Below are 25,745 nucleotides of genomic sequence, written 5' to 3'. Positions count from 1 at the left end.
GGCACAGTGGAGAGAACAGTCTCCTTGCTCTGGGGTCACGGGAAATTTGGGTTTCCTGACAAAGACTAGAGTTCCTGTAGTCTCAGCCTGGGTTGATAGGAGAAGGACCCCTGCTCCATGGGTTTGCCATGGGATCTGGAATATTCCAGACGAGGCCAGCAGGAGCACAGTTCTGTTTTAGGTTGTCACACTAGATTCTCTGAGGGGAAGATACTGAGTGATCCCAGAAGGTGACTCAAGGACCTAAAGCAGCTTCGGGTTCATAGGAAAAGGCCACGAGGAGCCCCCAAACAACCTTTTTGGGAAAACCAATCTGTCCAGTGATCCCAGGTTTTCCTGAAAAGAATGTGTGTAGGTCTAGAAATGCTGAGGAAGACCTACAATACTGAGCATTTAAAATACCCTTTGATAGGTTCACCTCTCAGTCACTCACAGTTCTGATTCACTAGGGAAGTGGAAATGAATTTGAGTAGGAACACACAAAGTAATGGATTTAAGATAGCCCAGTGGCACAGGTACAGTTTACGGAGCAGTGACAGTCATATGTCATATTGGCATGGCTTTTCATAGTGTGTAGACCATCGTCACTGGGTCCTTACAGCTGTCTTGGGAATTTTCCACTGGTTGACTGACATAGCCTAGAGCCTCAAGGCTAGTGCTCTTCCTGTGACACCAGTGGCCTCTACATGTAGGGTGAACATGATTATTATTGCTAGATTATTTTTCTATGAGAAAGAAATTAAGCTTCATCAATATTGAAAATATAGACTGCGTGTTACATCTGCTGTTCGTAAGAAGCCCTGTGTTGCCTATGTCAAGCAAGGTCTCCATAGGATTGAGAGAGATTTCCAGTATTTGAGAGGGGCAAAGTGGCCCCCTGACTCACACCTTCTCGGTCAACCCACTGTTTCATTTTTTCCTAGCCAACCTAACAAGCTGTGGGAACATCTCCACAGAGGTGATTGGAAAGGTGAATTATCTTTGCTACCCTTGAGGCCGAATGTTGCCCAGTATCCACTGTGCTTTGCAGTGAAACCTCAAGGGCACCGGGCAGCCTTTCAGATTAGCCATTCATTTACCCCCAAACATACTGACTCTGAGTACCCCCTCCACTGCCGCAGGTGATTATAGACACAGAATGCTCAACAGTATTCTGCAAAGTTGCCAGATTTACTGATAAATATTTAGAAGTATCTTTTGAGATGTTTTACTTATAAACAAAGAGCCCCATGTGACTGGGTAAATGTTGTCCTTCCAGGTGCTGTTAAAACTGGTTGAAATAATGCGTAAAAGTATGCAGTGACAAACTAAAGCCAAATATGTTTCCTTGTCAGCTAATATTGTTGGCCTAGGAAGAGAAAATATTGCCGAGTGTCTGAAGAAGTGAGGATCAGGACAGATGATGCAGTGTGGGATGTTTGGTATTCCGTTGTTTGGAAGCATATATGTTGTCAATCTGTTTCCACTTAGGTTGTTTGGTAGATTCTGTTTTAGTTATATAGAACATAAAGAATATGTTAAAAGTGTGTATGTGTGTATGTGTGTGTGCGCATGTGCGTGCTCATGCTGCATACTCATGCTACATATGGGAAGATGTACTGGAAAAGATAGGTCCTCAACAAGTGAATTATTTCTTTAATTAAAGAATGCTTTATGAGAAACCTAGGTAAGGGCACCTTCTGAGACAGAGATGGGGCCAGATTAAAGCATTGCCTGTATCATTTACAGGAAAGCCTTTATAGCAAAGCAGTGAATGCTGGAAGTACACAGAATGTTGCAGGATGCCATCCGTATGGGCTAACTTCCTAAGAAGGAGACCTTTGAGATATAATACAGTCTTTAACGCACGGCGTGATGAGATGGGTGGTAAAGGAGAAAGCTTGTGTAATACACAGACTCTGTTCCACGCACATCACTGTCTGTCAACATATTGAAGCAGTTAAGATGAGTTATACATTTTTCTTTTAGAAAATAACGCTCAAATTTGCTGGCCTTTTCTGTGGTAACTGTTTTATCGATCTAGAAAATAGTTTTTGAAAACATAAAAGTTAGCACTATAAAACTATCAGTGAAGAATGGAAGTGGGAAAGACACCTTTTCATTGTTTGACACAGGAAGTGTGTGACCAAATGGTTTGTCTTCCCCAAATCTATCACCTCAGGCTAAGCTAAGTGCTCTCTGCCTCCCTGCATTTCTGTAATGTCCTGTGTACCCTCCATTTACACCTCCTCTTACCCACTTGTATGGATTAATCTGGACTCATCCTCCTATCCATCCCCTATCCGTCCACCCATCCATCCATCCATCCATCTGTCCGTCCATCCAGGCAGCCAGCCAGCAAATATGTAATGATCATGTATTGGGCATCAGTGTTCTAGGTAGTGGGTATGCAAAATAGACAGTGAATAAAACTATCAAGAATCCCAATTGTCATGGAACTTAATCCTAATGGAGAGAAACAGAAAATTTAAAAAAATAAATAAGATATATCTTAGAGCTCTTCCTGTAAGTGGCCTGAGGTGACCTGTGAAAATGGTTTTGCCACTCTCTTGACCCAGAAAACCCCACAAAATCATGCAAATCAAGGGGATCAAATCTTCGTGTTCACTTTAAGAACACCTGTGAAACTGCCCAGGCCATCAAGGGTATGTGTATCCGAAAGGGCACCATGTATCTAAAGGACGTCACATTGAAGAAGCAATGTGTTGGTAGCTGTACCCAGGCCAAACAGTGGGGCTGGACACAGGGTGGGTGGCCAAAAAAAGTGCGAAGTTTTGCTGCACATGCTTAAAAATGCAGAGAGTAATGCTGAACTTAAGGGTTTAGATGTAGATTCTCTGGTCATTGAACGCATCCATGTGAACAGAGCACCCAAGATGCGCCGCTGTACTAACAGAGCTCATGGCCAGATTAATCCATACATGAGCTCCCCCTGCCACTTGAGAAGATCCTTACTGAAAAGGAACAAGTTGTTCCTAAACCAGAGGAGGAAGCTGCACAGAAGAAAAAGATATCCCAGAAGAAGCTGAAGAAACAAAAGCTTATGGCACGGGAATAAATTAAGCACAAAATAAATACAAATAAAAGTAAAAAAAAGATATATCTTAGATGGTGACAGAGGTTATGAAGAAAGAATAAATTAATGGATGCCAGGGAATACATTGCAACTGTAGCTTTAATAAGCATCATTAGGAATACAGTGTCAAAGGTCCAAAGCCAGTGAGCAGTAAGACGTGCAGATGTGTGGGCCAGAAGTTTCTTGGGCAGAGGGAAGAGTAGGCATGAAAGCCCTGAGAGAGTGCTGTGCTTTGGGTCTTACTTGGAGTTGAATGAGCCTGTGGGACAGGAAGTACTGAGGTCAGGGGTGGGGACAGCAGGCTAGCAGAGGCTTTGGGGACATGCAGGATGTGAGCTTTTATTCTGAGTAAGATGGGAAGAAGGCCCTGTGCTGCTCCGCGCAGAGGACCTGGCCTGCTTTGCCTGTGTTTTAGGGGGAAGATGTGGGCTGTGTGGCAGAGAATGGACGGAGTGGGGACACGGTGAGAGCTGTGGGCAGACTTTGCTGTAATCAAGGTGAGAATGGTTCCAAGTGGCTTGTGCCAGAATGGAGGTGATGTGAGGTGTTGGGATGTCAATCACATGGAGCTGAAATTATCTACTGACTCTGTCTCCCTGCACGGCACATGCACAGGGCCTACCACAGTGCTTCACCTGTAGAGACCACAAAACCTCTCCTGTTTGGGAATGAGCTATGCCCGTTGTGAGGATCTCATGGAGCACATTGTTGCAAGTTGTGGATAAGAGGCAACTGAGGTAGAAGAATTTTTTAAGGATTAAAGGAAAAATTAGGAGTCCATGGTGTGTTATGAGAAGGTGGATGATTGGGGAAGGGTATTCTCAGCCACAGAGGCTGGTTTAAGGAGACTCTTCCTTTCTGAGCACAGCTCTGGGTGTTTAGGTCTAAGACACAGAACCGCTCAGTCTGGTGTTCTAGTGGGGAGTGTCGCACTGCATAATCCCAGGACGTGCCTTTCCCACAGCATGCAGTGTGGCTCCCAAGGCTGTGCAATGTGGCAGTGATTTATGGACAGTAGCTGTCTGTGTCTTTGGGGCATAGACACCAATGTCACAAATTCACATCATTGCAGAAACAAAGCAAAGGCAAAGGCTTTAGATACTATTTGTTCAAGGACCTATTGGTTTGAATACTTATATTAGATTGAATAATGCTCCCCCAAAGACGTCAGGTACTTTTCTCTGAGACCTGTAGATATTGCCACGTATGGAAAAGTGTCTTTGCAGATGCAATGAAGTGAAGAATCTTGAAGGTGGTGTCTTGGTTACTTTTCTCTCCTTATTGAGACAAGATACCTGACATCCAAAATTAAAGAAGGAAAGGTTTATTTAGCTCACAGTGTGTGGAGGTTTCAGTCCATAATCAGCTGGCTCCAAGGCAGGGTGGCATGGTGAGGGGCAACACTTCAGGGCAGCAGAAGACAGAAAAAGCAGCAAGAGCAAAAGGAAAGAGAGCAAGCCTCTTTTCCTCACTTAGAGTAGAAGAAGGCTACCTGCCCTAGGGTGGGTGCAGCACTCACACCATCTCCATGCCCTCCTGTTGCACAGGCTGAGGATGCTTACAAAGTGGGGATCCAGGCCCCTGCTCAGTAGCTTAGTTAAGCTTCTAAACTTCTCAAGTTGACACAATCTTTCAGCCATCACACCATTCTAGGGGGTAAACAGCTTCCAAAGGGCATGTCCTCTACACCCTAGGATGTAGAACTGCTGAGTTACTTAGTTAAGCTTCTAGACTCCTCAAGTTGACACAACATATCAACCATTACAGGTAGAGAGATCTCAAAGTCCTTGTATACAGAAAAGCTGAGGGAGATTGGGGATAGAAGAGAAGGTGGTATAACACTAAAGTGGAGACTGTTATCAGCCGAGGGGTGCTGGCAGCCAGAAAGGCTGGCAGAGATGAGGAATGGATTGCCCACTGGAACTTTTGGAACAAGCCTGGCTCTGCTGACACCTTGCTGTTGGCCCCACAAGACCGATTTTGGTCTTCTGGCCTCCAGAACCATGAAGGAATACATTTCTGTTGCTCTAAGCCACCAAGGATGTGGTAATGTTGTTATAGCAGGCATAGAACACTTGATCAATAGCCCATTAGTAAAGTAGCTTCATTCCATTTCTTGGGTGGTCACTGATCCTCATGAGAGCTACTCGGGTGTCTGTCTTTCATGCCCTCAGTGATGAGTGATTTCAAAGCAAAAGCAAGGTGGTTAAACACCTGTGGTACAGGGCATCCTGGCACCTGCGCAACTGCTCCATCAGATCAGGATTCTTAACTTAGAGGGTGACTTAAATGCCAATTAGCATCCTTCATAAATAGTAGTTGGATGGAAATTATACTGTTCAGTCATCCCATTTTATGAGTTTAGCCACTTTATGGTTACAGTTTGATCAGTTCACTGATTTCAAAGCACCTGCACACATGCACAACCTTTACTTTTTCCTAAAAGAATTAAGAGCAAGTTTTTATCTGGGGTAATTTATGGCATTGGGTATGCAGCTGGTGCTTTTGCACTGTACGTGGTAGAACAAACTAATTACAGATGACTGCAGTCTTAGTTATACCTGAGGTTTCTTTCTCCTGACACCTTGCAACATGCAGATCCTGGAAGTGAACACTAGAGAATAGTGAATTGATCTTTGCTGAAACGCTCGGTGCCTATGTTTGTACAGCTTCCCAAGGTAGCTCTTCCTAACATGCCCCATGTGGACGCAGAATGTTTTACTCAAGATAGAACCCTTCGTGGTGAACCATGAAGTGCTCCTGTCTGAAATCTCTGTCTTTTCAGTTAGCTTGAGTGCTGGTGGCTGGTCCCAGCTACTTATGGAACCCATAGGTATGGGAATGAATGGATTACTGCATTCAGTGCTTTTGTCTACCTTCTGAAGGTCCTCAGCTCTCTCCTGTCCCCTAAGCATCTTCAATGAGTTTGATCTTTATGAAAGCCATAAGGAAAAGTCTTTAGGTAATTTTTTTTTTACCTTGACATTAAAGTCCTTTAAGGCAGGAGTCAGAAAACTGGCATGGGCCAATTCCAGTCTGCCCTCTGTTTATGCTTTCAATAAAGTTTTATTGGAATGCACCCCCATTCATTATTGTACTGTGTATGGCTACTTTTATATTACCATGGCAGAGTTGAGTATTTGTGGCAGAGATGATGTGACCTGTAAACCTAAAAGAGACCATTCTGGCCTTTTGTATCCTGCTCAGGTCAAGGGAATGCCGAGTCTGGCTACTGTTTGTCAAACAGTGGTGGACAGTGCAGAGAGGACAGGATGCAAGGTAAGGACTGTCACAGGATATCCTGCTGGAAGTCTGAATTGCTTGGAAGTCCTACATGGTTTTGTTACTATTTTTGGATTTGTGTGTGTGTGTGTGTGTATGTGTGTGTGTTTCAGATTTTTTACAGTGCTGGGGATTGGACCCAGAGCCTTTCTCTGGATAATATTTTCTCAGCCTTTTTTCAATTATTTTCTTATGGTTTTTTGCGGGGGGAGGGTGTTGTTTTTTTTCCAGTACCAGGAATTAAACTCACGACCTCGTGCTTGCCAGGCAAGTGCTGTGCCACTGAGCTAAATCCCCAGTCCTTTTTTTCTTATCTTGAAACAGAGTCGTGTTAAGTCACCCAGGCTGGGCTTGAACTTACAGTCCTCCTAGCTCAGCCTCCTGGAGTGCTGTGATTGCAGGAGTGCACCTCTGCGCCTGACCCGAGCAGGGTTTTTATCCAGTTTGCCTCTTGGCTCTTCAGCTCTTGCCACAGCGGTGGCGACGCGCATGTCAAGGACTGTCTTACTCTCCTCTGACACACATCTAAGGAGGCCCAGGTCTAATAGGATCACCCAGGGACCTGTCAGTTGGAACAACTCCTCTCTATCCTTGTGAGCTTTCTCATCCTTCCTGAAGTCCTCGGCCTGCTTTATGTGTGTAAGAGTGAGACTGGAAGACGCTCAAGCTCAACCTTCCAGGCCCTGGCTCATCTAGCTCATCTGGTGTGCTCTGCATATGGGATACTCAGAGACACCTTGCCATATGCTGAGTTACAGTGGGGCCCAGCCTTCTGCTTAGAGAGTACTTGGCACCCCACTGGGAAGTGCTGTTTTTTAAAAATAATTTTATATTATATTTTTGCAGCACATAATAATTACATTCATCGTGGGGAGTCGGTACATGTACATGACACATCTTCACTCTTTTTATGTTTTCTTCTTCCCCGTTCCCTCCCCTTCCCTCCATCTCTTGATCCCCTTTCCATTTATAAAAAGATCTTTCTCCCTGTTTCCTATGGGAAATGCCTTTGAAACACACTGTTGACCTCTGGGTCTGGAGGAACCACTGTCAAGCAGGACATATCTATCAAGTTCTGCAAGCTGGGTCAGTTTGGGGGTACCCACACTTGGACACCTCACAAAGAGAAGAGAAGAATTAGAATAATGTCTTTGTAAAGGCTTCATAGAAAAGGTTCCTATCACACTACAGAAACACAGCCTACTGTATGACAAATGCCAGCGATAACGTTCAGATCTTCAATATCACGTGCAATTTCTTGTTAGTTTGCACAGGCTGAGTGATGTCACCTGTCTGGTCTATCATAGTGTGGGACCGTCAGTGAAACACAGGTTTTCAGTTCTAGCAGATCTGGTTCAAATATTACACATCTCCTTCTACCCTCGTTGGCTTGTTCGATTTGGTTACCTTCCCTTTTACCACCTGCAAACTGAGAATTGTACATCTTGATTCGTAGTGTTCTTGTCAGCTATAAGTAAAAGAGTTAACAGAATATACTTCTACACTTCGGGGCAAAGAGTAATTATTCAATTCTGTGCTCTTTTTTAGCTTTTCTTATTGTTGAACTAAACAAAACTCACAAGAACAGTAATTTATGGAACTCATTGTCTGAAGAGGTGGTTGGAGCAGTGTTTCGTCAAAAAAAAACTTTTAAAGGGTTTATATAAAGTAATGAGGATAGATTTATCCTGTGTTATTAAGAGGAGGGAGGATCTGTGTGCATTTGTTTCCCAGCATGGTGGTTTTATTTTCAATTCTGGAAGCTGTCATTAGCTGGTGAGAATAGCAATAATAATGCTTCATTCATGGGCACAGCTTTGGACCCCATCAGGACGTGGTACAAAAGGCCAGCAGAAACCAAGAGGGCTCAATAGATAGAACGTTGGCACTGATCAGTAACAAATTCTGCCAGTGATAATAACATAGGCAGCTTCTATATAAAGTTTGGGCATAGGCCAGGCTAACAGGGAGAATAGAGCATAGGTTCTGTTCTTTCCTCACAGAAGGTATTTTTTCCTTCCCTTATTATCTGAGATCAGAACAAAGAAACAATTGACTGGATATAGAAGTTTCATGACAAGTAAATGACATTTTGTTCAGGATAATTATAGGGTTTTCATTGTTTCCTTTGGTGAGTTGATCAAAAAAGAAATTAAAATTTGCTAGGCAAACTGCCCCCATGTAGATCAATAAATAAGCTTCTGCATTCAGTTTTCTTCCTAAGACCTTGGAAGGCAAATGAAGGGGTCTTTCCAGAATGTTCTTGCCCGGTTGACTCAGTTGGCACTCTGCTGTATAATTGTTCCTCTGGCACTGCTGCGGGCTGTCATCTTCTACCATCCTCAGAATTTTATGGCTTCCTTGTAGGGCTTTGCTGCATTCTGATGTTAAGCCTCCCTTAAAAAAACCCAGCACATTCTGAGTATGAGCTTGGATTTTCCAGTATTTTAAGAATGTATCAGGCCTATAAATGTCTCTCAGGCCCTTCGCTCTTCCTAGAGATGACTTTTCCGTATCCTTGACATTGAGAATCAACATTTTTAAAAACAATTGTTGCTTTAAAAAAAGATTCATTTCATTTCACGAATGTTTTCCTTTCTCAAAGTCTCTAAAGGATGCTCCAGAAAATTTGTTTTAAAACCACTGCCTTGGAAATTAAAGGTTACAAAAGTAGGGATGCTGCTTGGACAAATGTCCACCAATGGGAAGGCCTGATACATAGAAACTTAGACTTGAGGGAACGGCATTCTTGTCTTCTGAGTAGGTTCCCCGTAAAATTATAGCTTGGTAAACAGAGATTCCAAGACCTAGGTTTTAAGCCAGAATTTTTCTTCTCATTGATTAAGTAGAAAATGTCAAGGCCTTGCTAATAGCAGGAGAAAAAAGAGAAGAATTTTATATTATACATGCTCAGTATATTTTTAATTTCCTAAAACTGTGACTACTTGCCAAAATTACTCTGGCACACTATGAGGGGATGCCATTTGTCATCAGAGAACTTGTGAACTCCACATAAGTACAGAATTTCAGGGGACACGTTTATATCCCGACAAGGCTTGTAAAAACAATTAGATTGCGTTTTATGGGCTTTGTTTGGGTTGAATATGACTCTAATTGTACGAAAGGAATGTTTTTCGATTAACGTCATCAGTAAAATTCTAATCAGGAAACAGAAACCATGTTAGGTATGTCTAACAAAGGAGGCTTCCAGCAGGGAACGGATGTAAAAGTAGGAGCTGAGAGAGAGAATGGGAGAGTGGGAAAGAAAGGGGGAAGAGTGAAAAGAGCCAGCCTTGGGATTTCAGAATGGCAGAGGGACGCCCAGCGTGTGGGCACGCGCTCCCTGTCCCGGTAGCCTCTGGCTCCGATTTTGAGACTCCTGGTTCTTCTGCCGGAAGTGCGAAGCCTGCAGCACCCACAGCTGCTCAAGGCAGCAACTGCCACTGCGGACAAGCAGCTGCAGCAGAGAGAACAATGGCGTCTCCCTCCTCCCCGTCCAACCCCTGCCAGTTCCCACTTTTTGGGTCCAGCTGGGAATTGGCCGGGTTCTGGGGCTGCAGCGTGAGGTCCAGTTCCCTGATGAGTGAGCCCAGCACAGAAGGGCAGGGATGGAACTGAGAGCAGCAGGAGAAGGGAAACTGAGCTCAGGTCTCCAGCACCCTGGCCATACCTCCTCTCCAGCTTGCAGTGAGTGACTGTTCGATTGGTTTGCTTCTTGTTTTTTAACTCCCCAAAATATTTTACATTTTGAGTAGCACCTCCTTATTGAATATTAAGGATAGACTAGGGTTTAAAACAGTGAAGTGATGCTTCCTGTAATCTTTCATAATTTGCTTCTTTAGAAGGCTTTTGAGGGAAGACAGGATGGATGGATGTTTTTGCAAAGGTGCTGGTTGACATGCAGGTGTTTCTCACCCAGTACTTACAACACCCTTATGAGGGAGGAATTCTTTTCATCCCCTCCAGAACTTGTCTCAGAGGCGGCTTCATGGCTCTTCACTCTCAAAGCCTAACATCTTCCAGCTGATACAGGGTGGATGGCCTTGCAGCCAGGAAAAAAATTGTAATTTTTTACTTACAACCCAGAGGTGGCTGGGGGTGGGAAGAATGGGACCTCGCAAGGCTACTGTGAACCCAAAGAACCAGTGTGCACTGGGGAGAGGGGCCCGCCCTGGGCCAGCTGGCAACGCCCAAAGGTGTAGCTCATTTGTTTCCCTGTCATCTCCTGAGAGGTGGGAGCTCCTTGAGGACCAGGATGGTGTCATGTCCATCTCAGGGTGTCACTCAGGGTCTGGGGAGGCCTGGCACACAGAGGCCTCACCAGCTGTGCGGCCATTCACCGGTGGGTGTTGGGGTACTCTCTCAGTCACGGGCCCACAGGGCCAGGCACATGGGCCGTATCACAGACTCTATTCAAATCCAGCTGCCGCTGTTCACTGGCTGTGCGATCTCGGGAATGTTACTAATGTTCCTGTAGTTCTTTCTAGAAAGTGGAGCTCACTCCTCTCCCTTAAAGGTCGTTGTAAGATGTTGGAGTAAAAATGATCAAGATGCAGTATGTATAGGTACCAATTCCCCAAAATAAATATAATTATCATGTATCACAAACATATACTATTAAAAGAATCTTGGCAGTTACATATATATATATATATATATTTTATATCTCTTGGCAATATAGCTAGCAGATGCTGAGCACTTAATAAATACTACTTTACCGTCATACCATTTCTCGTTGAAGTGAGCATACAGGCAAACTGATTTACCAGTACTCCATAGATGGTATATTAAGTGGTTTACAAAGATTTGTGAATAGGACACCCTCTCTGTAATAAACAAGGTTTGGTTCTTCCCTATGCTGAGCACCAGGAAGCTTGCTAGGGGAGGAAGCAGCTGGCTGGACTGGAAATGGTCTGCATCTTCTAGTACAAGCGTGAGCAAATCAAGTCACGTGTGTGCTTGTGTGCACACTTGTGCACATGGTGTCTTTATGCCATTGTTCTCTTCCAAAAGCTGTTCTTTGGAATTCCGTGTTCTGATGAATTCAGGATGTGTTTTCTGAACAACAAGGGAGTAAAATGCCCTTCCCCTTGATCCTGCTCGTGGTCTCTGTCCTGTGCAGGCAGCTTGCCGTTTTCTGCTATGACAGCACTGGAAGGTCGGTGCCATTGCAGAGAACGCAAATACTGTACTGGCCGCATATTTATAAGCGTTCTGTGTTGGAGAAGTTGAGATTTAAAGGTTGGCATGTCCAGACATTCATGGCTTTAACTTGGAAAGAGTCATTTGAAATTAACCAGAAAACCTTTGGAACCTATCCTATCCTTCAGCAAAGACTTTCTGAGGCAAATACTACTTTGACAATAACTGTAGAAGCCAGATATCAATGTTTAGAAAATTCTAAACTGATACTAACTTGCTTTCTTTATGTTTTGATGCAAAAGCTCTAAGTTCCAAAACCTGAATTTGAGAGTTTTCTAGATTCAGGTTGTGTGCCTGTCCTGTATGGAAGTTTTCCCCCCAGAATGAATGTCCATCCATCCATCCATCCATCCATCCATCCATCCATCCATCCATTCATTTAGCAAAGATATTTTGATCACCTCCTCTGCGTTAGGTATACCTCAATGCTGTGAATACAGAATGAACAAAATAGGCAGAGTCCCTGGAGCATGAGACTAATTTTGTCATCCAGGTGCAGAAACATGGATCCGTCAGACCCACATTTATTCTTTATTGTTTTTTTTTCTGGTACCGGGAATCGAACTCACGACATGGTGCTTGCCAGGCAAGCGCTGTATCACTAAGCTAAATCCCCAGCCCCCATGACCCACATTTATTCTTTATAATATTTCTATTTTTATTTTATTTTAAAGAAAAAATAAAACAAAATTTCAAAACAAGATAATAGGAGGGTAACAATGGTTAATACATTGCATATCTTGTGTATATATATATTTTTTCTTTTCCTTTCCTTTGTTTCTCCTTTCTCTATCCAAGTTTCTCTTAGTCCTTTTAAATAGTTTCTTTCCATTTTACAATATCTATTGTACATTTTGGATCTTATTTACTCTGTCAGCTTCTCACACTAGGGAGACAGTATGATATTTACACATGTGCATCTGGTTTATTTACTTATGAGTATGGTCTCAAGTTGCATCCATTTACCTATGAGAACCTCCAGTTTATCCTTCTTCGTGGCTGAGTAGTATTCCATTGCATAAAAAGATCACATCTTTTTTATCTTTTTTATCGGTTGATGGGCATTTGGGTTGTTTCCAAGATCTAATTATGACAAATTGTGCTGGATAAACATGGATGCACATATATCACTGTGGTGTGATGTTTTTAATTCTTCTGGAAAGATACCCAGCAGGGGAATAGCTGGGTTAACAGAATATATCTATTGATGAAGTATTAATTTTAATTTTATGAGTTTTATTACATTAAACAATGAGTACTCAGCAGATAAAATCATAGAAATTAAATATTGAGTTTTTAATATTTATTGAATGTTCATAAAGAAGTATCAGAATTTTCAACATTGACTGATTTTGGTGCACTCAGTCTAAAAAAGAACAACATAAATAAATTCTTATATGAACTACAGTGAAAATACCAATAGCACTTTACAGAAAAAAATAATCTTTACTTCAATTATCACACCTTCAATTATCACCTAAAGCAGTCTGCACACATGAAAATAGCACATTCCATACACGTGTATTGCTTACACTGACAGCATATGTCTTTTGATTTCCTGGCCTTTTTGTAGGACATACTTGACATCTCAGTGGTCTTGCTGTTTTGTTAGGAGGTTCTTATTATATTATATAGTGTGTAGTTAACAGGGACATAAATATCACTAAAATAAATTATTAAATTTTTAATTGTATTGTGTTTAGATATCGACATTTTTGCATCAGCTGTGTATTTGCTTACAAAACCTAAAAGATGACATCAGAAATACATTCCTCTGTGAACTACAATGAAAATACAAATAGAATGCTATCACAAAAATAAGCTTTGGTTCAACTGTCACACCCAAGGCAGTCTTCACACATGATAGCTGCATGTTCCACACACATCTCACTTAAACTGACAGTACATGTGCTTAGCTTTCCTTTCCTATATTGTATCTTGTGTCCTCTCTCATCTTCCTATTTTGTCAGGAGTTTCCTACTATATTGTACAACATGCACTTAACAGGGAAATAAGATTTCAATGACATACAGTATCAAACATGTAATGAGTGTTTAGAGTAGACATCAATGTTTTCACAGCTGTGTACTTGCTTACAAAACCTGAAAGATAAGATTAGATATAAGAACCTATGTGAACTACAGTGTAAACACAAACAAAAGTCTACCACAGAAATAAGCTTTGCTTCAACTCTCACACCCAAGACAGTCTTCACACGTGACAACTGCATGTTCTATACACAAGTATCACTTACACTGATAGTACGCATGTTTTGTTTGCCTATACTCTCTTGTAGGGCACAGCTGACATCTTTTCTGTGTGCCTGTTGTCACAGTAGACCTTTGTGATGCTGTGCCTGCCTGTTCACCTGTCAGCTCACCAGTGTGCTCCACAATTTTTTTGTGTAGTTCCTGGGCTGAAACATTTTGTTTTTCCTCTGCTATAAACGATCTCTTATGAGCTCCAATCCCAATCCTCTAAGAAAATTTCCCAGGATATTTTCTTTTTATTTTCTTTGTAAGTTATCAAACTATTTATGCCACACATGTTCAGTATCAAATAAATCATAACCATTGGCCAATGCTTTGTGTTTGAAGTGACATAGTTGCTGCATAACTCATCAACAACGTCTACTCCACCTTCAGGTTTGTTGTTGAAAGTTTCCATCTCAGGCTTCTGTTTTGTCAAGTTTTCCCTATCAGTATTTCCATCATGGTGCAATGTTGACATCCGCAGTACCAGTTTGCTTTTCTTTGCCATATACGAGGCCAATGTTATGTTTTTTGAAATCCTAAGGTTGTATTATACAATTCCTTGTTTTGAAATTATTCACTTGGAATTTCTGCTTTGTTCCTGTGTACAGTTCTTGCACTGGTCAACTTGTGCTTGGTTACAAAACATAACATCAATTGGAAACTGGCAAACCAAGTAATGAATGTCACATTCCAATTAGTTTGGGAGATGACAGCAATAAGTCTGTTCACATCATTTGGTTTATTACTGTATGAATAAGGTCCTGGTGGCTGAGCTCTAGAATAAATATCTAAATTCAAAGTATAATAAGTCTTTGCATGTACAAGGCCATAAATTTTTATGCCATATGTTGACCCATCACTTTTCCATAAGTCTTTTACATTCCTATGATCACTATGAGAAATCTGTGCTAAGTACAGCAGAGCTATGAATGCTTTCAGTTCAGCTAGTAAGGTTTTATAATAAATATATTTTTGAATATAGCTACTTGTGCATACAGAACATTTTACTTGCACTTCAGCTTTTGTGTATTTCACAGCATCTTGTAGCATTTTGTCTATTACAGTCTCCAACACGGACTGGCAGTACTGTCATTTTGTCCAGTACATTTCATTCCTGCCAAGGCCTTTTCTATATTTTTGGACGTAGTTCTAACATTGGATCATTGCATTTGGTTGCGTGGCCATTTTGCAACATTTCCACTAGTCAAATATGTACTCATATTGCTGCTGTTGTCATCATCATCATCATGATGATCATCCACCCATACCATTCTTCTGTTATGAAAGGATGTATTTTACCATAATGTATCATCTTCATCCATGCATGAGTAATATGATGATTCATTTTGTACCCTCTCCAAAACTGAAAATCTGGTTTTTCACGTGCAATTGTACTGAATTGGGCTACTTCTACCAGAAAAAAATCAAATGAAAACTTTAAAAAAAAAAAAAAATCCTGGAGTAGTGTGGGTCTATTGGACCCTCTATGATGCTTGGGTAAACATACACAAAAACGGTTCTATGGAGGATAAAGGTGGGATCAAATCCCAATTTGCTACTTTGGCATATGTGTACACATCATGCTGTTCTTCATACCAAGTGAGTAAACACATAGATTGCTTCCTGTATCCCTCAGGGAAAGGTACTGAGATGCACAGCCTGGTACTATTATGCTAAGGTACAAACTCACAGTAGAAAAGTAAGGGATGGGACTATTGGATCCAGCCTTAAAAATCTTGCGGATAAGTAACCCCTAGCTTCTAATACTTCAAAGCACTTCAAATTTTGATGGTGTGTTTTCATTAAAGTAGGAATATAATTATGTGTATACAAAATTAAAATAACTGGAGGAAGTGGGAGACTTGTCTTCTAAGTAGCCACCTCTGCTTCATACCTGAAGTCCTTTTTTAATAATAACAGTAAAATATTTGCTCTCATGAAGAGGGGCAGCAAAAGTTAAAATTTTGCTTGCTAGTAAGAGATAACCCTATTCAAAATTACGTAGGCAATAAAAGGAGTGGAAGACTGGTTCTGGGCTCTGTTTGTTCTCCACGTAGAGAGAAGACAGAGCCTAGACTTATTTTGCTCAAGTTCTCATGACTCAGCCAGGACCTTTATGCCCTGCCTAGGGGCTCCTGCCTTCCCTCCTAACAAGGGCAGGATGTTCTTCCTCTCTCCAGATCAGATTAGGAGAAGCACTGCAGTCCTGTAACTGCAAATGAGTGCAACCATTCTTTTCAGTCCCCAAGCCTCTAAAGAATACATACAAATGTGTACCGTGATGAGTATCAGGAATGGCCCGACATTGTTGTCATCTATGCTGGCCAAAGCTATAGGGTGGGAGAGGATTAGGGTGGAGACTGGCATAGAGCTGATGCAGTCATCATCATCATCGTTACTGTCATCATCATCCCACTGGGACGAATTAGGAACCGAGGAGAGAATGATACCAGCTTTGGAACTGTTGAAAGCTACACTTGATGAAGCATCAAAATCTAGATCTCAATAAATAAAGGAGCAGCTATCATAAATACAATTTATAGATATGGAAATACAAAAGGCAAAGAAATGTACAAAAAGATTGAAAGTTCAACCTTTCCGAAGATCTAAATGATAAGAATAACAATGATAAGAATCCAAATGATAAGAATAACAAATAAACACAAAATATATCTCTATTTACACAGATATTTTAAAGAAAAAAGCCAAAATAACAACAACAAAGACAAACACAAAACAACACAAAAACAATGAAAATGGTACAGGATTTCAAAACAAGATGATAGGAATTAAGAATGGTTGTTATGTTATATATTGTTATCTTCAATGAAGTTGCTCGATTACCAGATATGAAAATGCATATAAGTATGCATATAACTGTATAATATATGATGTAGTATGATAAGCCAATGGAGAAATTGTATTTTTAATTCTTGTTATTGGTGATGAATTGATTACAGTTTATTTGAAAATCTGAAGAGAAATTCTACCAACGAGTATCACAATTTCCACACCTATGACTGAGTACTTTTAAGGATGATTTCTAGGGAAACAAGTTGGAGACTGAAAATAATGTTGTTATTGAGAAGAGAGAAAATCTAGAAATGAGTAGTTAGAAAATGGTTTGACTACACCGTAGTGCGTCAAGACATTGAGTGGATAGTAACTGGAAAAGGTATGAAAAGGAGGAGTAGGAGGCTTTGGAGGCCGTCAAAGGTACATTCAATGAAAAGAAAAGGAAAAATCTTTGGCTTCTCAAAGTTTTGGACGTGTGCACCACCTCTTGCAAGAGCTATTTAACTTCACCTATTGAGTCTGGCATCTCAGAGGGCAGGGGAACTGTCCAGAGACTCAGTTTCCTTATGTCTGGAATAATGGCCCTTGCTCTTGGGTGATCATGGAGATCGAATGAGATAATGATGCACAGAACATAGTGCCACGTGCACACCAGCCAAGGGAGTCACCACCTCAATGTTATTATTGTAACTATGTTTATTATTATTATTTTTTTTTTGGTCAAATTAAAAGAGAGTGTGAGAAAAATGGAGGACAGGTCTTGTGTGTGATAATGGAATGGGTGAAATTTTTTTTTTCAAGCACATCACTTTATAATGTTTTATAATTTTTTTTAAATGTTGACATTATAAAAAATGTATTTTTAAGTTTAGATACTTCCCAGCACCAAGTCCTGCCTCCAGGGCTTGCTGCCTGGAGCAGCTGGGAAGCCTGATTTCTGAAGCAGACAGCGAACACCGAGCATTCAGACCTTAAACCAGAGTCTATTGTGCACCTGAAAGGGACCCGTGCCTTGCACTGCCCACAGCTTGTGCAGGAACTGCTGTTCTTAGATGCCTGATTACTCCACACCTGTGGGGATAGCGTTACTCCTTGAAAACCAAATCACGTTTGAAAGTTTTAGAATCTGAAGGTCTTTTAAAAACTAGGTGGCTTAGCCTTGCCTCAAATGCTGCAGTCACAGGAGGGGTCTTCCGCCTGACCTGCCGGGGACAATGCATGTCTTGGGCTGGGGATGGGATGCTCTGAATGCCTCCATTTAGGGCCATGATGTGGAAATCCTCACTGACCGAGATGGCCTCTCAGGAGCTGGACTGTGAAATGCATCTTTCTATCAATTCAGAGCACCCCCACCCCCTGCCCAAACCTAGCATGGCCACATTTTTTTTTTTTTTTTCTGTGCACCTGGATCCTTTGGGCTGTCAGAAACCGAAGGAGGAGGCTGAAGCTGGGATTATTATTAGGTCTGGCAACTGTGAGGACTAGCAAAAGAGACATTTTTCTAATGGGGGTGGCAGGAAAATGAAGTGACAATCCCGAAAGGATAAATTCTAAGGCACAAACCCTTAATACGATCTGCCAATGAACCGTGACGAGGAGGATATCTCAATGGAGAGTTCTCTCTGCTTCCCAGGCTCTGCTGCTGACAGAGGGGCTATGCAGAGCATGGAGGGAAAACAAGCGGCTTGTGTTCTGGCCCAGGGATCCCGATGAGCAGGGCCTGGCGTGGGTCTCACCAAGGACTCAGAGCGGCTGGCCCTGCAGAGAGAGGCAGCGATGTTCTCAATGGCTTCTGTGGTTTGGCTGATTAAAAAATCATCTTCTCGTTTTTCGTAATCGATAGAAACTCTTTGAAGAGCAAGCCATGAAGAGACAGGGGATCACTGATATCATTTTTAAAGGACATTTTTAGAGCAGTTTTAGATTCACAGTAAAATTAAACCAAATATACAGAGATTTCTCTGTTCGCCCCCAAATGCATAGCCTCTCCCATTGTCAGTATTCACAGTGGTCTATTTGTTAGGGCTGAAGAGCCTGTAATGTTACATAATCACTCGAGTCCACGGCAGGTATCACGTTTCACGCTGAGTGATGAATCCTTCATTTTGTGGCTTTGGACAAACCTACAACAGCGTGTATCCACCATGATAGTATTGTGGGAGAGAAAAGAATTTACCTCTACTTCTTAGGGGTTTTGTGGCTGGGCTTAATAATTAAATTGACATACTACAGATGAACAAGAGGACAGCGTGCACATTTAATACAAGTTTTATGTGACATAGGAGGCTTCATAAGGAAATGAAGATCCAAAGAAGTGGCCAAACTTACATGTTTCTCTATTACACTGATCCAAGAAGGCAACTGCGGGAAAGTAAATTATGTGGGAAAGTAAAAGGAAGATAGGAATTATTTTAGCATGGTCTGTTCTTACAGAATTCTCTCAGCATGACTTCCCATAGCAGGACATTTCTTTCTCCCTGGCATGGGAAGGGCGTCTTTCACACTGGAGTTTTTAATCTCCCATTCTCAGGAAGAAAAGGGAGAGATTAGAATGCCCTTCTGGCATGCTGGTTTTCAAGTGTCTTTAGCTCAAGATAATCCTTCTGTTTTGAGGTGCGTATTGTGCTCTGTGTCATGCAAAGTAGTTCAGTCCCATAGCAATCTCATCAACCCACCCTTTCCACCAGTCCCTGAAACCAGGGTGTCTTACAGTGGTATCATAGAGTGTGTGGGCTTTTCGGATTGATTTTTTGCTTAGCAATATGCATTTAAAGTTTTTTCCATGGCTTCATCCCTCGTTCTTTATGAAGGCTAATAATATTCTTTGGTCTGGATGTTCCACAATTTATTTATCTCTTCATCTACCGAATGAGAGCTTGTTTTTTTCCAAATTTTGTCAGGTATGGATGAGTTGCTGTAAACACCCATGTGCAACTTTTAAGTTTTCTGCTCTTTTGAGTAAATACTAGGGAGTGGCATTCCTGGGTCATATGCTAAGTGTTTACTTTTGTAAGAAACTATCAAAGTGTTGTGCAGAGCAGAAAATTTTTATCTTAATGAAGTTTAACATCCATTACTTCTTTCATGAGTAGTGCTTTTAGTTTTGTACCAAAAAAGTCATCTCCATACTCAAGTTCATCTAGGTTTTCTCGTATGCTAGCTTGTAGGAGTTCTAAAGTTTCACATTGTACATTTTGGTCTATGATACACTTTGAGTTGTTTTTTTGTGAAGGTTATAAGGCCTATGTTTAGATTCATTTTTTTCTATCTGGATGTCTGTTTGTTCTAGCACTCTGTGTGTGTGTGTGTGTGTGTGTGTGTGTGTGTGTGTGTGTTTGTGTGGTGCAGGGGATCAAAACTAGAGTCTCATTCATGATAGGCAAGTTGTCTACCACTGAGCTATAGTCTCAACTCCTAGCACTATTTGGTGAAAGGATCTCTTTGATTCATTTTACTGTTTTTTACTTTGTGAAAGACCAGTTCATTATATTTACTTGAGTCAATTTATGTTTGCTTCAGATTATATTTATTTGAGTTTTCATTCTGTTCCACTGATTTGTCTTTTTTTTTTTTTTCATCAGTGACACATTGTCTTGTTTACTGTAGCTTTATAGTAAGGCTTCATGTTATGTAATGTCTGCCCTCCAACCTTGCTCTTCTCTTCTAATATTAGGCTGGATATTCTACGTATATTACCTCTTAATATAAATTTTATGATCAATTTGTCAATATCTACCAAATAACTTTCTAGGATTATGATTGGATTACATCAAATCTATACATTAATTTGGGAAGAACTGACATCTTGATAATATTGAGTCTTTTGTCCATGGACATGGAATAGCTCTCCATTTTTTCAGTACTTTAATTCATTTATTAACATTTCCCTCATAAAGATCTTACTTATTTTGTTAGACTTATATTTAAGTGTTTCATTTTTGGAGCTGTCAGTGTAAATGGTATTGTGTTTTAATTTCAAATTCCACTTGTTCATTGTTGATATATAGAAAAGGAATTGACTTTTGTCTATTAACTTTGTATCTTGCAATCTTGCCATAATTGTATATTAATTTCAGGATATTTTGGTTGATTCTTTTGCATTATCTCCAAAGAAGATCATGTCACCTGCAAACAGAATTTCATTTCTTCCTTTAAATATGCATACCTTTTACTGTATTTCCTTTTCTTGTGTTATTGTATTAGCTAGTAGTTCCAATGTGGTGTTAAAAATAAATGAAGAGATGAGCCATCCCTGCTTTGTTACTTATGTTTGTGGGGGAAGCTTTAAATTTCTCACTATTAAGTATGGTGCTAGCTGCAGGGTTCTTTTGTTTTCGTTTTGTTTTTTGAGACAAGGTCTTACTATGTGGTTCAGGCTGGCCTGAACTCACTATGTAGCCCAGGTTGGCCTTGAACTCATGGCGATCCTCCTGCCTCAGCCTCCTGAGTGCTGGGATTATAGGCACGTGCCACCACACCTGGCAAGCTATAGGGGTTCTTGTAAATATTCTTCATCAAGTTGAGGAATTTCCTCTCTATTCCTCATTTACTGAGACTTTTTATCAGTGTTTAAATGGTGGTCTTTGTGCCAGTAGAAAATACATTTGCACTGTGTCTTAATTTTCTCATTGCTGAGACAAAATACCTAATACCCACAAGTTAAGAGCGGAAAGGTTTATGTAGCTCACAGTTTGTGGAAGTTCTAGTCCATAAACGGTTGGCTCCAAGGCAGGGTAGCACAGCAGACAGGCACCACAAAGGGGGAACAGTTCATGATGCACTGAAGACTGCAAAGCAACAAGTCAAGACAACCCTCTTTCTGTCTCTTATATTCTATCTAGGCTACCAGGGTTAGGGAGGTGCCAAACCAATCAGTGGATGATTTAGTAATCACACACCTGTAATCCTAGCATCACACACTCTAGATCCAGCTACCTCTGAAAAAGCCCAACTATGAATGTATGGGGCAGGGGCATCTAGACTCAAACCAGAACATACTGTAGTGAGGTGCTGAATTTTGTTGACTGCTTCTTCTACATCTTTTGCTATGATCATGTGAATTTTCTTTTGTAGCCTATTGATGGACTATGTGAACTGTTGACACAAAGTTCAAATGTTGAACTGTATTTGACATAAATCCCACTTGGAAGTATGTGTAATTCCCTTATACATTGTTGAATTCCATTTGCTAATATATTGTTGAGGGTTTTTGCAATTACGCTCATGAGAGAAGTTAGTTTATAGTTTTCTTGTAATGATTTTGGTGTAAGGATAATGTAGGTTAGGAAATAGTCCTTCTGTTTCTTTCCACTGAAAGAGACTGCAGAAAACTGATAGAACCTCTTCCTTGAATGTTTGGCAAAATCCATCAGTGAGCACATCTGGGTCCTGCTTCCTATTTTGAAAGGTTATTAATTATTGACTCAATTTCTTTATAAATGTAGGCAGATTATGTATTGTACTATTATCCTTCCAGAGATACCTTTCTGAGGATAATGACTAGGTTATCTTAAATTCTGCAGTTTTGTATTGTTAAAGTGGGTAAGTAGTTAACATATAGGGGCAAGTTGAAGGTTCTCTGTGTTCACTGGAAGATTTTCAATATAATCCTGGGACTTTTCTATGGCATAATCTGGGTCAGCCTAATAGAAGGCATTTGAAAGAAGGCAATCCAAATAGAAGGCACAGATTATCTGAGATAATCTTTGTCCTGATGGTCATCATGTAAGACTGTGAATTCTCCATGTGCATTGCGAAACCTGTGTATTGTGCAACCGGGGGACATGGTCTTTGTTTCAATATGTTTGCACTATAATGAGCATGTGTTGCCTTTGGAAATCAGGAAAGAAATTTTAGAAGAGGATTTCTGGATTTGATTTTTTTCTAGAGCCTCGTTCATTTGCTTTTTTATTGCCACTTCAGAGAGGCCAGGTGGGTGGCTTTTGGATTGTCTCACCTCATTGCCCCCTGGGTTTGCATTCAGTGAACTGGACATCTGGGTTGCCATATCTTCCCATTTTCTATCTTTTTTTGGTTTAATTCCTGGGTTGACTGCTTCCATTTTCTAAATATCTTCCCATTTTAAATATCTTCCCATTTTTTATCTTTTTTTGGTTTAATTCCTGGGTTGACTGCTTATCAGAGGTGTCTTTCAGGTATAGGTGGCTTTTGGGTTATGAGTCTTTTGCAAGCTCCTACCTCTTCAATTTGTTAGGGATGAGAAGTTGCTGCCTGTTTGACCCAGCTCCTGGTTCTTTGGCACTGGCCCACAGTATTTTCTGTGACCTTTAGGCAATTTCAGTCTTGATATACCAGGAAGAACAGCTGGTTAGAACAATCATGTCACTTTTGGCTAATGTGGGTCAATCAGCAATAACAACAGCATCAAAGCCTAGAAAACGACAACCCGAGGTAAGCATTAATTTGCCACCTTAAATGTATGAACTAGATTTGTGATTATACAACAAATATAAAACAAACCAGAAAATTGTGTGCAGTAAATAAGCCCCCAATAAGCCAATTTTACCCTCAGGGGAGAAAATTTAAAAGGGGTTAGGGGAAAAATAGAGAAATAGAAGAAGAGGAAGAGATTAGAAGCAAGGTCAGAGGACAAAGGAGGATCATGCAAACTTTGGGAAACTGATGCAGAAGGCAAAGAAAGAGGGAAGAGATAAAAGGAAGAGCAGAACAGAACAACAACCACAAAAGAAGTAGGAACCACATTCACACTCATATGATTACAAGATCAAACAATGAAGAAAACAAACAAACAACAACAACAACAAAGAGACAGAGAGAAAATGTTCACGTCCAGGTTTGTCTCTGCTGTCACTGGTAGACAGTGTGTGGAGACAGAGTCCAGATTCACATTGATTTATCCCAGCAAGCCAGCAGTAGCTTTACAGTGGGGTAGTGGATAATCTCAGCTGGCCTGCACCTTTATTTCCCCTCAAGTTTAGACTGGTTTCTGGCTGTAAGGCTGGGACCAGCCCTGTTCAGCCTGCAGTGGTCAGCACACCTCCTGCAGGCTTAAACTCAGCTGGAAGCTGCTAGATGGAGCCAGCAGTTGTTCTGAGTTTGAAGCTGAGTTGGCCCCTCTCCAAGATGGCTCCCGGCCAACCACCCCCTCCCATGGGATGGCCAAATCTGCACCACTCACCAGCCAGTGCAGCCCACAGCATCCACTGCTCTGTTGCTCTGCTGTATCTCTATGTGGAGGCGTCTGGGGTCGCCAGAGTGTCTGTAATTTTGAACCACTCCTCCCACACAATGAGTTCCTACTCAGAGGAAAGGCGCCGCCCGCCACCTCCTTCTTATTTAAAATATCTCTCTTCACTTTTCCCGTGGGCTTCAATACTCGCTTCAGGTCCTTGCTGGGTCTGGGGAACCCACCTCCCTCCCTCTTCTCCTCTCATTGCTCTGCTCCAGTGTCTGGATCCTAAATCTTGGAGATGCTCTTTCTCTGCTGCTTACCACTCCACTGTCTTCTAGAGGAGCACTTCTTAAACTTTAAAAAATTGGATTTGGAACCAAATGCCCTCGCCTCCAGTCTTCCACTACTACTAACTTGAATAACTTAGCTGCTACTTTGCCACGCTGGCTTACAGGATGTCCCCTGAGCCGCCTGGGACTCCGCAGTGGCACCTTTACTCTCCTCAGCCCTCTGCCATCCGTTGTCTCTTTCACTGTGCTTACCATGCCGTGCTGCCTCTTGTCTCCAGGTCTTAAACATACTGTTTTCTCAGCGTGTCTCCCAGCCTCCTCTGCATTCTTCACTAAGGGTCAAGTCCTCAGGGAGCCCTTCTATGGAACCCTGGACTGGTTAGGTCCTCCCAGACCAGACCGGTAGCTATCTTTCCTATATCATTCTTTTTTTTTTTTTTTTTTTGGTTTTTCTCCGGTACCTGGAACCGAACTCACGACCTTGCGCTTGCCAGGCAGGCGCTTTTGCCGCTGAGCTAAATCCCCAGCCCCCCATATCACTCTTCATTAAATGTTGAAATTCTTCAGTAGTTGTAAAACTCAGCAAGGCCAAGGTCTGTGTCTTTCTTGCTGACACAGCTATACGCCAGCCCAGCACAGTCCCTGGCACATAGAAAGTACTCTGTGGAGGCTTCTCAGTGAATGAATGAGTGAGCTGAGCTAGATCATGTCCAAAGTCTTCTGTTCTGAAGCATCAGGGGCACTAGTTCTGTAAAAGACCAAGACAAGTTGACTGCAGCAGAGCTCATTGGCTTTCAAGTAATAGAACATCCCCTAAACTGGCTAAGGAAGGAGAGAGGGTATTGGTTTGATGCTGAAGTGGCTCTGAGAATCCAAAGAAGAATCAAAGAAACAGGACATCTGCCATCCCGTCCCGCTCTGAGAATAAGTCCTTTCTTGCTGTGTTGGGCCATCTCATGTGAGATGACGGAAAGACAGCGGTGCTGTCTAAATCCTTGGTCTCTTGCTTGCTACTTAACATAGTCATTGACCTCAGCCAGTAAGGGCCAATTCTAGAAAATATTGTTATTGAAATTTAGTCCTTTTGTACAAAGAAACTCTGGAGTCAGATGACTCAACAGACTGCCAAAGGCCGATGAGGCAGCCCTTTGCCTCCTGTTAGGCCAACTGTGGAGACTCCCCAGTGGGTTTTTCACAGTGGCTTTGCCCCATACCACTTCGCTAGACTTCTCTGGAGATGTTGACTCTCTGCCTTTTTCTCCCCTGCTGGCTCCTTGGGGAGGGATTCCTCTTCATTTTCTCCATAAAGTTTTGCTCAGAACATGGTTGTTGCTTATTCTAATTTCCTATTGCTGCTGCCTGCAACAAGCCATCACGAACTGAGTGGTTTAAGACAACATTAAGTTTACGTACTATAAATCTAGAGTTAGGGTTGGGAGATAGCTCAGTGGCATTGCGCCTGCCTAGCAAGTGCAAGGTCCTGAGTTTGATTCCTGGTAATCAATCAATCAATCAATCAATCAATCTAGAATTAGAAGTCTGAAATGGATCTCACTAGGCCATACTCAAGATGTAGCCACGGATGTGTTCACTTCTGTAGACTGAGAGAAGCTGTTTCTTCTCTTTTCTGACTTCAGAGGCTGCCCTCAATTTGGCACCTGGTCTCTTCTTCATCTTCAAAGCTAGCAGCA

The 25,745-nt window shown here is 41.6% G+C and overlaps 1 protein-coding gene and 1 pseudogene across 7 annotated transcripts in view; both read left to right on the top strand.

The window, feature by feature from the left end:
• The window catches only part of Ncald (neurocalcin delta), a 350,086-nt gene that overhangs the window by 243,242 nt on the left and 81,099 nt on the right, over positions 1-25,745 (top strand). For 2 of the 7 annotated variants that reach the window (XM_005381932.2, XM_013512741.1), the window contains exon 1: positions 6,284-6,355. The exons of the other annotated variants lie outside the window; for them this stretch is intronic. The gene's annotated coding sequence lies outside the window, so the exon portion shown is untranslated. Of the gene's footprint in view, positions 1-6,283; positions 6,356-25,745 lie in introns of those variants that run through there. 7 annotated transcript variants of the gene reach the window in all.
• Positions 2,549-3,075, top strand: LOC102015517 (annotated as a pseudogene).

The sequence above is a fragment of the Chinchilla lanigera genome, unplaced genomic scaffold (assembly GCF_000276665.1).
Source record: "Chinchilla lanigera isolate Chin_1 unplaced genomic scaffold, ChiLan1.0 scaffold00016, whole genome shotgun sequence".
NCBI lineage: Eukaryota > Metazoa > Chordata > Mammalia > Rodentia > Chinchillidae > Chinchilla > Chinchilla lanigera.
This window is presented reverse-complemented; position numbering and strand designations above follow the sequence as displayed.